Genomic DNA, 12,657 nt, shown 5'->3' with positions numbered 1-12,657 from the left:
GAAAGAGAGTGAGCTAAAGACTCTGGGTAAGTCTCTCGCAACCAGGACTAATGTCTGGCAGAGGGACTCCCAGGACCACCCTTTTTAATCTTCCAGCAGGCAGTACACATCATACTTCAGGGGCATATCTGGAACTCTGCATCAATTGCTAAGTTCACCCAGCCTTATATACAGTTCTAGGGAGGTGAGCTAATGGTTTAGTCACAAAGACAACCCCTTCGTCTCTGATTCGTTAACTCATTTGGCATGATCAATGAGGTGTTCCTATTTCTTCTTTGTGATTTGCTGGCCTGTCTGCCTGTTCGGCCTAGTCTAAACTAGTTCTGCTCACTCGTTGCCCCCTCCCTTGTCCCTGGATGAACTCTTCATAATACAACTGTCCAGTGAGGTCAGAGTGAGTTAGCACAAAGCGACCATTTTGTCTGCTCAACCAAGTATCCATTTTAAAGTGCCTGATCTTGTCACAAAACATAAAATGGCTGCCCTAATTACGAAATGCCTGACCTTCCCAAATTTGCCTAAAACTTGGGACCTGCGCTAATTTGGATTTAGATTCCTTGATAATATATCGTAACATTTACTATCTGACACATTCTCTAATGTTTGTTATTCTGACTCCATAACTAAATCATTCCTTAAAGCGCTGTCCTATAAAGCACTATAATTCTATTTTTTACACCATTTAGAGTAAATAATTCCACCATCAAGTTATCTACGTTTGGTTTGAGGGGGAGGGGGGGCCGATCTCCACTAAATTCAGTTTGAGGGGGAGGGGATATTCATTCCTTTACACTCCATCTGTACAGTATTTAGTTATTTACTCAATACTTACAACCACACTCATGTCCACCCTCCCCAATTCTCAATGTACCTACACATTTCTGACCTACTCACCCCTTTTCTATAGGTAATTTTCTTTAATCTATGGGGTATCCCAACACATAGCTACAACGTCGATACTAACACATTATTCTCTCCTAGTCTAAACATGTCCCTAACCTACTTTTATTTGAGCTCTGCTTCCATTCCCCAGTGTACTTTAAACTAACTAAATGCCTCAGATGATTTTTACAGCCACTATGCCTTTTTTGAGAGACAGTCACTACTTGAGGTAACCCAACAGCCCATCATATAATCTGCATACAATTTGGCCATTTCATGGCTCATGGCTCATATCTTTCTGGCAACTCCCACCCTGCGACATCATTCCTTGCTCCCATTGCCTTGCCCATACATCTTTTCCAATGCACAAAGTTCATTTTTAATTTTCACTGTTAAATCTTCCACCCGACTCATCTCGGTTTGCCGTCTGCGGACCGTCTGTTTCTTGTAGACTTGTGTCCTCTTTTGAGCTACCTTGCAGCAAGTTTTTTAGGCCTTTTTAGTCCAAAGGCCAGTCTTCTCACGTTTTGAATGTCTTTTTCCCACAGATCATTAGTTGTATGTCCATTAAATGTAGACAAGAAGGGGCATGTTAGCAAGAGAACACAAGGATGGGGGAGTTTTTGCAGAAATATTTCAACACATATGGCCATTCGAACAGGGCTTTTCATTGCATTCCTCTGTGACTTCTCTCTGCTTTTGTGGTTCTATATCAATCCTTCGAGGCATACAGGTCCCTCATTGTCCATCTGTAATATAAAACTGAATGAGATTCCTTTGTGAAATAAATGTCTCGATTATCAGAACATTTCCTGTCAACCCATCCGCTTAAAAACCTTGTTTGCTTATTCTGGCAAACTTCACCTGCCTTCTAAACAAACTACATATACACATTTTCTGAATATCCATACCTCCTAGAAAAACTGTTTAAAACCTTTTCAGGTCAGTCCTGCCTCCTAGACAAACTATATCCAACATATTTTGTTTTTGGTGTATTAAAGCTAGTAATTCTCAATTTTTTATATATATTCTACTGGATGATTTTGTTTACAAATAAACACATTTGGATACATATTGTCCCTTCAGGGGACTTTTTTATTACCCCTCTAGATCGACATTCTCAGATATAGAGGTGCTCGCCGCATTAAAACACTACAATGGTACAATACAATAACTAAAAAGAAAAGGTCAGTTGTCTTTTCTTTCTCCTGGGCACATTCGTAGCGGACGAGGATGTCTTTTCTCAGGGAGTCCTGTTGTCTGTAGAAAATCAAAATAGAGACAAAAGTAATTTGGGGACTGGCTAGGGGGTCAGGTTTCTTCCTAATGCAAACCCTTTCTCCTTGCTTCTAACAAAAAATGTTTATGTACAATCATCTTTCACTACTTTCAGCCCACTTAACTTGTAGGCTTTCTTCGACTCGGTGGTGCACATAAATAACTACTTCTCAACAGCCCTATATTATACTAATGTTTTAAACTTGATTCTCTGCTTTGCTGCATGTGCTTCATTCTGCTCAGCTGTAAATTCTTCATGCCTTTGTTTCTTCATCTTTCTCTCGATTGCGTTGGACGATGGTCTTTTCTTTTGTGCTTTGCTTTCATCCTGTTGAGAACAAACAGAAGCGTTTCAATGCACAATATCTCTTCCTTATCCCATTATACTTATTCTAGTCTACCCCAGTTTTTCTAGACTATGGCACCAATTCTTACTAAGTGCTTTCATATTGGATCATACAACTAGTGTTTGCCTATTCTAGACATTTTTTATACACTCGCCAAATCAAGCCCCTTTGGCATCATAAACACAAAATAATTACCCACCTTCAATTTGACATCTATTTTCTGCGTTTGTTTGAAGTGGCCATACTTTCATCAATTTTCTACTCTCTTCACACCTGATTGCACCTATCTTGGGAAATAATGGCTACACACTTGAAGACACTTTGTCTCCATCTACCTCTTTTTGTGTTACTCACCTGGATCCTCTTACTCTTACGACAATCAATAGTGTGTCCACACCCTTGTAGTGTGAACCACTACTTGCCTCTTTTTTTCTTTTCTCCCTATTTAAGGCCATGCAGACATTCCTCCTGTGTTCACGCAAGGTCCACGATTTTTCATCTGTAACATAAACCAACATCGTTATAAACACTTAAAAAAAAATTGTATCTTAGTTACCCTTGTATTTTTCTTTTTAAATTGGCTCTGTATACAAGATTGTTTTTCTAGTTAACCCAATTTTGGTCAACCATATCCCTTTTCTGGTTCTCCATCACTTCTTGATGCCTTTTTTATTGCTCTGTGCAATTTTTCAATATTTGCTTGGAATCCGCATTGGTGCTGTTTTTTATAGAATGTTTGGTTTTTGCTTATTTTATGTTACCTATTTAATTCCCTATCCATTTATTCATTCATCCAATCATTTCTTTATTCATTTTTCCCTTTCATTCATTTTTTTATTTATTTCTATATTTATTTACATATTTTTCTTTTTTCATTCAAATGCTGTCATTTTTTTTAATCTGAGCTCCTTACTTTTATTCTGTTTAGAATAGATTTATTTTTTATATTCTCCTAATTCATTTTTCTGGACCTATGCCAAAAAAAGCCCAAAGTCTACCTAACGTTTTTTTAAATATTTTCTAATCTTCTTTTATTCATGCTGGGTGCTGTTACATTATTTGTCATCTATACTGAAAAAAAAAGTTTCCTTTTCTTTTAGTGTGTGATGCCCTATAGAAAACACCAAGTCATACTCCATTAAGCCCTATCTAGGTATATTGTCATCTGTGACGCTACTTAACCTAAATCCTTTTATGAGAACCATTATTGTCCTTCATGATCCTATTTTTATTATTCACTCCTTATTCATTTGCCATATTTCCTTACTTTATGGCGGTCTCTAATTTCATGGAGGTTATCTTATTATAGATAACTGTGTAACCTAGTGGAAAGGTGGCGAGAGTATATAATGAATTCAGTCTCAGACCATGGATATTTATGAGCAAAGAGGGGGTACACCAGCCCGAACTGCTTCGCCTGCCAAGCCATGAGGAGGCCCAACAAGGCCGAAACATGTCTGGGGTTGCTTGTGTTTCCGTGCAGAGGGGACCTGGCCTAGCAGTTTGGGCTGGGCTGCTACCATTGGTGGCAGTACCTGACTGATTTGCATATGGCTGGACCCCTTTTGCAATGGCGCAAACAGGCTAAAAAACGGTGGTGTGGAAGGTTGCCCAGAGCAATGCCATTGGTTCATTCAAAACCTTCCACCTATCACTTTTGTGGTCACAGCTTTAAGGGTGTTGCACAGAGGTATATAATTTAAAAGTATTCAAAGACTCTTGTACTCAAGGTTTCTTGGTAAAACACTTAATAATTTATTTCACAGTCAGTTATAAAACATTCACTATAAGGAGGCAATCTATATTGCACAAAAATATACTTTATTACTTCACAATATCAGATTCTGAGGCATTTTAACTACTTTGAAGGAGGAGCAAAATGGCATTCAGATCATTGGAAGTAGGAGCAAAAAGGCATAAGTTAAAACGAATATTAGTTACTCTAAAACAGTGCAAATAGTTTGAGTTCACCAGAGGAGTTGATTCAATGCAGCAGGTTAGCCCAAAGTCAATAGGCTAAAGTCTTGTATAGGATAAAGCAGTTCTGGAGGTTAACAGAGAAGTCTTTGCAAAAGTTCTCAGAAGTAGTTTGTAAAAGAATGATTCATATGCTGGGTCACAAGCTGACTAGGCCTGCAAGTTGCCAAGGTTTCAAGCACTTTTGCAGTGAGAGGTAAGTTCTCTCGGTCGGGTTTTCACAGTACCTTACAATGAAGAAAAAGATGCAGCTAAAGATGTCTGTTCCTGGCCGTTCCTGAAGATCTCGCTGTTCCTGATCCTCTATCGTGGGGACAAGAGGGCGGACGTCGGGGGACTCCTGTACTGCACTGGGACTGATCAAAAAGCTGGCAAAGGCAAATCTTCAATTCTGGTAGCTGTAATCAAGCACGCAAACTGGTTTCCTTCTCCCTGGCTATTTGGTTTCCTGCAGCAATCTGTGGAAAATACAACCAGCTCTGAGAATGGTATCCAGGTAGCTTACGAGTTGATTGGTCCCACCAACTCAAAGGAAGAAGTCGTCCTTCAAGGGCTTCTCTGTCGAGATGAACTTGGCGATTCGGACCCGCAGCAGGGCTTCACCGGGTAAAACCCAACGGTCCAGGAGTTGCAGCAGCCGTCCTCTTTCAGCTCGTCTTCGGTTCTTTCGTTCCAGTGGTCGACTCTGCCTTCCAAGCCAATAGACGCTCCTTTTAAACCGTTTTCTCCCATTCATTCCAGCATGTTGGCTGGCCTTGCCGGACAGTCAGCCAGCCAATCACGCCAGAGTGCATTCAGGTCCCCTAGGAGACTAAGCACAGCGAGTTTCGGGCACCTCCCTCACTTCCTGGCCACCCCAGACACTCTGGCGCCAGAGGCGGTCTTCATTCATGAAGCCCGCCAAAGGCATAGGAACAAAGGGACCAAACCTGGTTTGGTGCGCAGAGACAAACTCTAGAAGGACCTTTCCAAAAAGAAATGGCGAAAAAAGACCGGGACCCGTTTAAACAAAGGAGGCTAAGACGCCATCTTGAAAAACATGGCTCCCATGATTTAACGCTACCGGTGTTCGCTGTTGGGAGAAATCATGGTAGTTTGTTGTAAAACCACTTCCACCAGCCATTTCGAGAGGAAAGGGTAGCATTTGTTTTTAGACATAAGGGATACTAAGTAACCCCTCCAGCACTCTATTGTAAGATAGTGTGTGCTGGGTCTAGGAATTTGGAAAGACTAGTAAAGTCAATTTCACTCTACTTTCTCTGGGAAACAGTAGTTTATCCCAGAGAAGGTATTTAAACCTTGGGGACATCATGAAAGGCTTCCCTGTGTCACTGAACTGAGGGTGTTGTGTGACACATGAAAAGATGAGGCCTATGGAGTTGTCTAAAACTTCACAATCAAAGAACACAAGAGTAAAACATACATCCAAACACATGAGAGAGTGGGAAGAAAGGCTCACACTCTCACCGGGTAAAAAAAAAATCAAGTCCTCAAAATCCATCAAAGTTGCTGGGGGTCTCTAAGGTGAAGGGAATTAGCACATTTATGAGAATTCTTCCTAATACCGCGCTTTTGCCACAACAATAAAAACCTTTATTCTCTACAAAACCAATCTCATCGGCTTTCTGCCCTGTTCATGCCCCTATAAATATACCTGTATTTCTCAAAATAAAACAAACACGCTTTTCTTTGATTACCTAAACATCATCATCATGCTTAGGTCTTGTCATGCCATCCTTTCCTCAACCACTGGCAGGTGACTGTTGCAACTACACCCAAAATGTGTACACTCTTCCAGAGACTATATTTCTCACTAGACAAAGACTACATTTATAGTTTTAAAAAAAAAAACTTCAATCTTCTAATATTCATTCACCACCTTTCTGTCTATGCTGCATAGAAGCACAGTCCCAGCATCTACCACTAGACCAAAAATTGTTCTCTTTTTGCCATATTAATTCTTTGCACCTGTCAAATCTAGTGCCACTAACCATTCTGAACGCATCAGGTTAGCCTATGAGGCTGTCCTACTTTGAACGCATGCATTCCTCTGTTTTTGTGAAGGTATTTCTTCTACTTAGGCTAACACATTTTATTCCTATGTGTCTTTATGTATTCTGTGTTTGCATGTTGCTAAATCTGCAGGTGGACTTATTTGTACTTAACTTCTGCAGTGAGTTTATTTTATGTACGGTGCACTTAACTTATACAACACGTTCTTTATTCAAACCAAACCATTCCTTGCACACATTGTGGCGTGCTTCTTTTTTATTGACATACTCAAACCAGCGTAGCTATTCTATCACCGTACCATGACTACTGGGAGTCGTAATGCTCGCTTCCATGGGTCTATTCAATAACGCTGCATGCTGCACAGGAGTGCCGCCCACTCGGAGGTCACCCCTCCTTTTCCAACATGCTAGTGCTGCGCTTACTGTAGACATCACATAGGCGGGGTCACAGTACACCATTACTTCCAGGTATGCAAGATTTTTCTGGCGCGAAAATCGGCACCATTAATTCAGAAGTTTATGACGAAAAGCAAGACGGTAGGCATATATTTTGTCAATAACTCAAACCTCTCCATTAGTCGTGCGCTTTACCCCAGCGGCACCTGTATTTCTAAATATGTTACCCTGATTGATTCTTGAAGAACCGTCAAGAGAATCTCCCCCACTGCCACACTCTCTTCCTTTAGGCTCAAGTGTTTATCATAAAATGAATCAAAATACAAACAACCATGAGCTTGCTATCTATAATATGTTTATCTCATTTTCTTACTATTTAATCATTTTTAATTTCTGGTTTAATGATTTTTTTATAAATCAAGTAAAAATGCATTCTCTTGTCTTTAATCATAAACACAATGTACAGTGCACACATGTGACAAACTTTAAAACACGCAAATACATAACATAGTCACATACAACAGACAAACTCAACCAGTTACACAAATCTCATATGGTCTCTCTTCCACGACACATCTTGCCCTATAATAATTGCTCCAATTGGAGAGTAAACCAATTCCTTTAGGACGGTCTTTAACCGTTCCCGTCTCCTATATGTCCCACTAACGGGCTCTGAATCAAGGTACTGCTAACACTCTTTAAAGTTTAGTCACAGGGTGTATTCTCTCATCGTGGCCTCTTTCACGATGTCTTACTTGCTCGGCAAAACTCAAGCCAAGTTCTTCAATAACTCCTTGACGCTTAAAGTCTTGAGTTAATTCCCATTTTTGTTACCTTTTCTAAACTACTTTACTTTAAAAATATAACTTTTCCCCAAAAAAAAATCTTTGGGAGGTTCCCTACAAGTGGTAAATCTTGTCTGAAAAGACAGTCGACAAATAATCTCAAAATATTTTTCTTAGAGGGGTTCTCCATGAGTGACTAAAGTTGTTTCTGAAAGCCGTTAAAACATTACCTCCAAAAATGTTCTAAGAGTTGTATGTCCAAGAAAATGTTTTTTCTAAAATGCTTGTTCCTAACATGAATTTTTAAATAATTAATATAAAGGTTTGTAGACCCAGGACTTTTCACTAAATTTAATTTTTCTTGGAAACTTTAAAAAAAAAAAGACTCATTATTTTTCTTGGGAAATTGCCTAAAGTAAATAGCCCCCTTCATTGGCCTAGCGCCAAGGCCTACTGCTGTGGATCAGGCCTGCAGGTCTCTTCGATCGGGGGCTAGTAACTTCAGTTTTGCCCTCCCCATCTGTCCTTATTCTCACTCCCCCGTCAGGCGTGATAGCATGGCTTACCTCTTATGAAGATGTCCAGATTTTTGGGCTTGAAGATGGATGGGAATTCATCATCCTAAGCCTCCTGGCAAATGGCTTGCCAAGTGTTGATGAGGGTCCGACCACCCCATTGTGCGCCTTGGCATCTCCCGGGGTCAAAAGGAGACTGTGGAGCAAGCAGGAGACAGGCAGGTTTCAGAAGTCATCTGGTTTTTATTTTCTTCCAGCAGGCTGTACACATCATACTTCAGGGACATCTCTGGAACTATGCTCCAATTGCTAAGCTCACCCAGCCTTATATACAGTTCTAGGGTTGTGAGCTAATGGTTTAGTCACAAAGACAACCCCTTCCTATCTTTCGTTAACTCGTATGGCATGATCAATGAGCTGTTCCTATTTCTATTTTGTGATTCGCTAGCCTGTCAACCACTCGGCCTAGTCAAAACCAGTTCTGCTCACTCCTTTCACCCTCCCTTGTCCCCTGGATGAACTCTTCATAAAAAACTGTCCAGTGAGGTAGCACAAAGCGACAATTTTGTCTGCTCAACCAAGTATCCATTTGAAAGTGTCTGATCTCGTCACATAACCTAAAATGGCTGGCCTAATTATGAAATGCCTAACCTTCCCAAATTTGCCTAAAACTTGGGATTTGCGCTAATTTGAATTTAGATTCCTTGATAATATTTCATAACTTTACTATCCGACACATTCTCTGTTTCTTATTCTGACTCCATGACTAAATCATCCCTTAAAGCTATGTCCTATAAAGCACTATAATTCTAATTTTTACACCATTTAGAGTAAATGATTCCCCCACCAAGTTATCTACGTTTGGTTTGAGAGGGAGGGGGTCTATCTCCACTACATTCAGCTTGAAGGGCAGAGGATAGTCACTCCTTTACAGTATATTACAACATTAGATTTTACCTGCCTAGAGTAGCTGTGTGCCATTCTTGAAAAGTGTTATTTAGGTTTAGCTGACCTTGGTCTGCCTGGTGCCTTGTAGGGTTCTTGCCGATCTTTGTCTGTGTTCCACTGAGCTGTAAAGCAACTGTAATTGTATATTAGACCAAAAGGTCTTACCTAATATAACTTATCATAAATGTAGTTATAGGTATATACTGTTCCTTGAATCTGTGTTCCACTATTCAATAAAGTATCCTGGCAACAGGATTGGTTGATTATGTGATTTCTTTGCGGAGTGTCACTGCATAACTCACTGGGTCTACTACCCTTGTATTACAGAAAGTAATCTAAACATAACTTATGTTTTTGACTGCCCATGAATAGGTGTGATCCATACTAACTGTGTATGATGAGGTCTGGTTCCCAGGAATTACTGATAGGTATTCCGAAGAAGGTCTTATGCTTTGGTCTGTGTACCTTGAAGCATTTGGTGTGTTTTTATAAATGTTTGACTCTACACCAGTACCTACCCCAAGACTTATCTTGGCATACATGTATTTATAATAAACCTTTATTTTGTATAATACTTCTGGTTGTAAGTGTTTTTGTTTGACTCCTTGGTATACTACAGGTTCTATGTACTTGTCTACGGCCCTCTCTCCCTCCTAAGATATGCCTGGCTGCTCTGTCTATGCTAGCATATACTCTGGTGGTACAGCCTTATACTAAGAGTGAATCTTGTACTGTCTCATTTGAATGCTTTTACTAAGCCCTTAGTTGGACTTCAGAAAAACATCCTATTCTACCAATAAGGAACGCTGGTCTACTAGTGCAGTAAATCGGCTTGCACTAATTGTGAAGCCAAAACTAAATTACATCTGCCACCAGCCTACTCTTTAAAAGCAATTTAGAGTGATATAACCACCCTAGGGAATTCCATGAGCCATATGGGCCACCATAGGTCCATATACCAAAAAACGGTTGCATTTGCATGGAGAGTATAGTAGATTCCCTCTGACCACAAAAAGATCAGAGATCCTGTTCGGTAGGAATTGGTGTAGTCACACTGTGTGAGACCACACACCACTTATCTGCTTGGTATTAGGTAACCCACCTTTTGGTATAGGTCTGTAATACACAAGTTCGTAGTGTGACTGAACAGCCCGGCCTATCTCAAGAGGGGTAAAAATGAGCTGTACACATGTAATCTGTAAATACAAGTAAGCAGGTAATACTTACACTCAAGGTTTCAGTTATAAATAGTTATTTAACATCAAGTTGTAAATAAGGCTTCCTTTAAAAAAAAAAAGACAATTTATGTAACAATGTAAATACACTTTAAAATTACTTTTCAGTTTCTGAACAAGTTAGTAGATACTCTTTGGGTATGCGTCTTGCACCATTCCTACACTCTGAGGTGACTTCAATCACAAGGATAGTAATGGGATTTATAAATCACACTAGTTATACTTTGCAGATTCTGATGTTGCAGAAAGGAAAGGTTTAAGGAAGGAAAATGTCAAACAGGTTCTCAGTATATGCGAGGAGATTTAAATCTTCCAATGAAATCTAGACAAGCCTTTCCCAGCAGTAACAGTCTAAAACAACTATGAGGGACAAACAATATAAAAGTCAATGGGCTTGAAGAGTCTGCAGGGAGCCAGGACAGCCAAAGCCAATTTGAAACGGTCTATGGAGCTGAGACACGTCTTAGATAAAAGTCTTGCGAAAAGTTAGAGAGTTAGTAGAAAAAAATCAATTGTAGGGTCACAAGCTGTTAAGCCTGTGAGAAACAGAGTTGGAATCCACTCTAAAAGTAAGCCACTGCAATTCCCAACTGAGAGGAGCACAGCTAAAAGACAGTGAGATAAGTACCCCAAGTCTAAACAGTACCTCTGGTTTGAAGATCGGTCCAGCTGGATTCTGTCTTGCTACAGCAGTGCAGGCCCCCTGTTCCTGAGCCTCAGTCATGGGGACAAGAGGGAGGATGTCTGGAGGGCTCCTCCGGCAGCACTTGGGAGGTTGTAGGCAGCTGCGGGCTCTTTTCGGTTAAGCAGCACTTTGCGGTTTGAGCGCTTGGCAAACAGCACCGTCACGGATCTTGGATACTGTTTGGGCTTCCTTCACTCCTTGAGTCCTGCACTCTGGGGACTCAAGCACTGGTCATCCTGCGCCTGGAGGGTCCTTAGACTCCTGGAGTTTATAGGCGGATTTCAGACTTTGCACTCGACTATGGCTTTCTCGACCCCTGGCACTCGGTTCTTAAAGCAGCGAAGAAGTACAGGCAGTCGGGAAAGATGGCCCATTGGAGTTTGTCTCGGGGTTAGTTGGTCCCACTAACCCAAGGGAAGAAGTCGTCCCTTCTGGAGCTTCTCTGTCGAATTCAAGAAGGAGTTTTTAGTACAGCAGCAGGGCTTCATCAGGCAATTCAACGGTCAGGAGGATGCAGCAAGCTTTGTTTCGTTCAGTTTCTTCGTGTTCAGCCTGTGGTAGAAAAGCACAATGGTAGGAAAATTAATCCACTGCCACCAGCCATTTAAAGTAGTGAGGGTACCATCAAAATGTTGGGTACTAGGTAACCCCCCCCCCCCCCTCAGCACTCCACAAAAGATGGTGTGTACTGTACCTACAAAGAGAAAAGGTAAGTAAAGTCACTTTCACTTTACTATTCTTGGGAATGGTAGTTCACACAAGATAAGGTATTTAAACCTTGTGAGAAATCTAGAAGGATTTCTTTGTGATGCTGCACTGAAGGTGATGTGTGTCACCATACAAAAAGTAGATGCTTGTGTAGATTGTCAGATTCCAAAAACAGTGGAAACACATATTCCAAATCAGGTCAAAACACATGAGAGACTGAGAAAAAGCAAATTAACAAGGGGGTCCTGGGAGTCCCTCTGCCAGACATTAGTCCTGGTTACAAGGGACTTACCCAGAGTCTTTAGCTCACTATCTTTCACAGAGAAGAAATATCCCAAACATATCAGTTTTTGTCCTGCCCTGGGGCAGGCCAGCACCGAAATGCTAGGCAATTCTCCTCTGAACAAGAGTACCAACAGAAAACCCAGACACGTGTTTCGGTCTGGTTGGACCTCATCAGTAGGGTGGATCTGTGCCTCTCTAAGAATAGTGAGCAAGGGGTCCACGTCTGGATTCCCCTAGTAACTTAGGGTGAGACGCAAAGTTACTTAAAAATGCAAATTAACAAGGGGGTCCTGGGAGACCCTCTGCCAGACATTAGTCCTGGTTACAAGGGACTTACCCAGAGTCTTTAGCTCACTATCTAAAGACTCTGGGTAAGTCTCTTAGTTACTAGGGGAATCCAGACGTGGACCCCTTGCTCACTATTCTTAGAGAGGCACAGATCCACCCTACTGATGAGGTCCAACCAGACCGAAACACGTGTCTGGGGTTTCTGTTGGTACTCTTGTTCAGAGGAGAATTGCCTAGCATTTCGGTGCTGGACTGCCCCAGGGCAGGACAAAGACTGATATGTTTGGGATATTTCTTCTCTGTGAAAGATAGTGAG

The 12,657-nt window shown here is 41.0% G+C and overlaps 1 protein-coding gene across 1 annotated transcript in view; it reads left to right on the top strand.

Annotated features, from left to right (window-relative positions):
• Positions 1 to 12,657, top strand: part of PIK3CA (phosphatidylinositol-4,5-bisphosphate 3-kinase catalytic subunit alpha) — a 1,010,697-nt gene that overhangs the window by 318,218 nt on the left and 679,822 nt on the right. The window lies entirely within an intron of this gene.

This window comes from Ambystoma mexicanum, chromosome 10 (assembly GCF_040938575.1).
Source record: "Ambystoma mexicanum isolate Mex_15411 chromosome 10, UKY_AmexF1_1, whole genome shotgun sequence".
NCBI lineage: Eukaryota > Metazoa > Chordata > Amphibia > Caudata > Ambystomatidae > Ambystoma > Ambystoma mexicanum.
The sequence above is the reverse complement of the archived record's forward strand: the minus strand, read 5'-3'. Positions and strand labels throughout refer to the sequence as shown.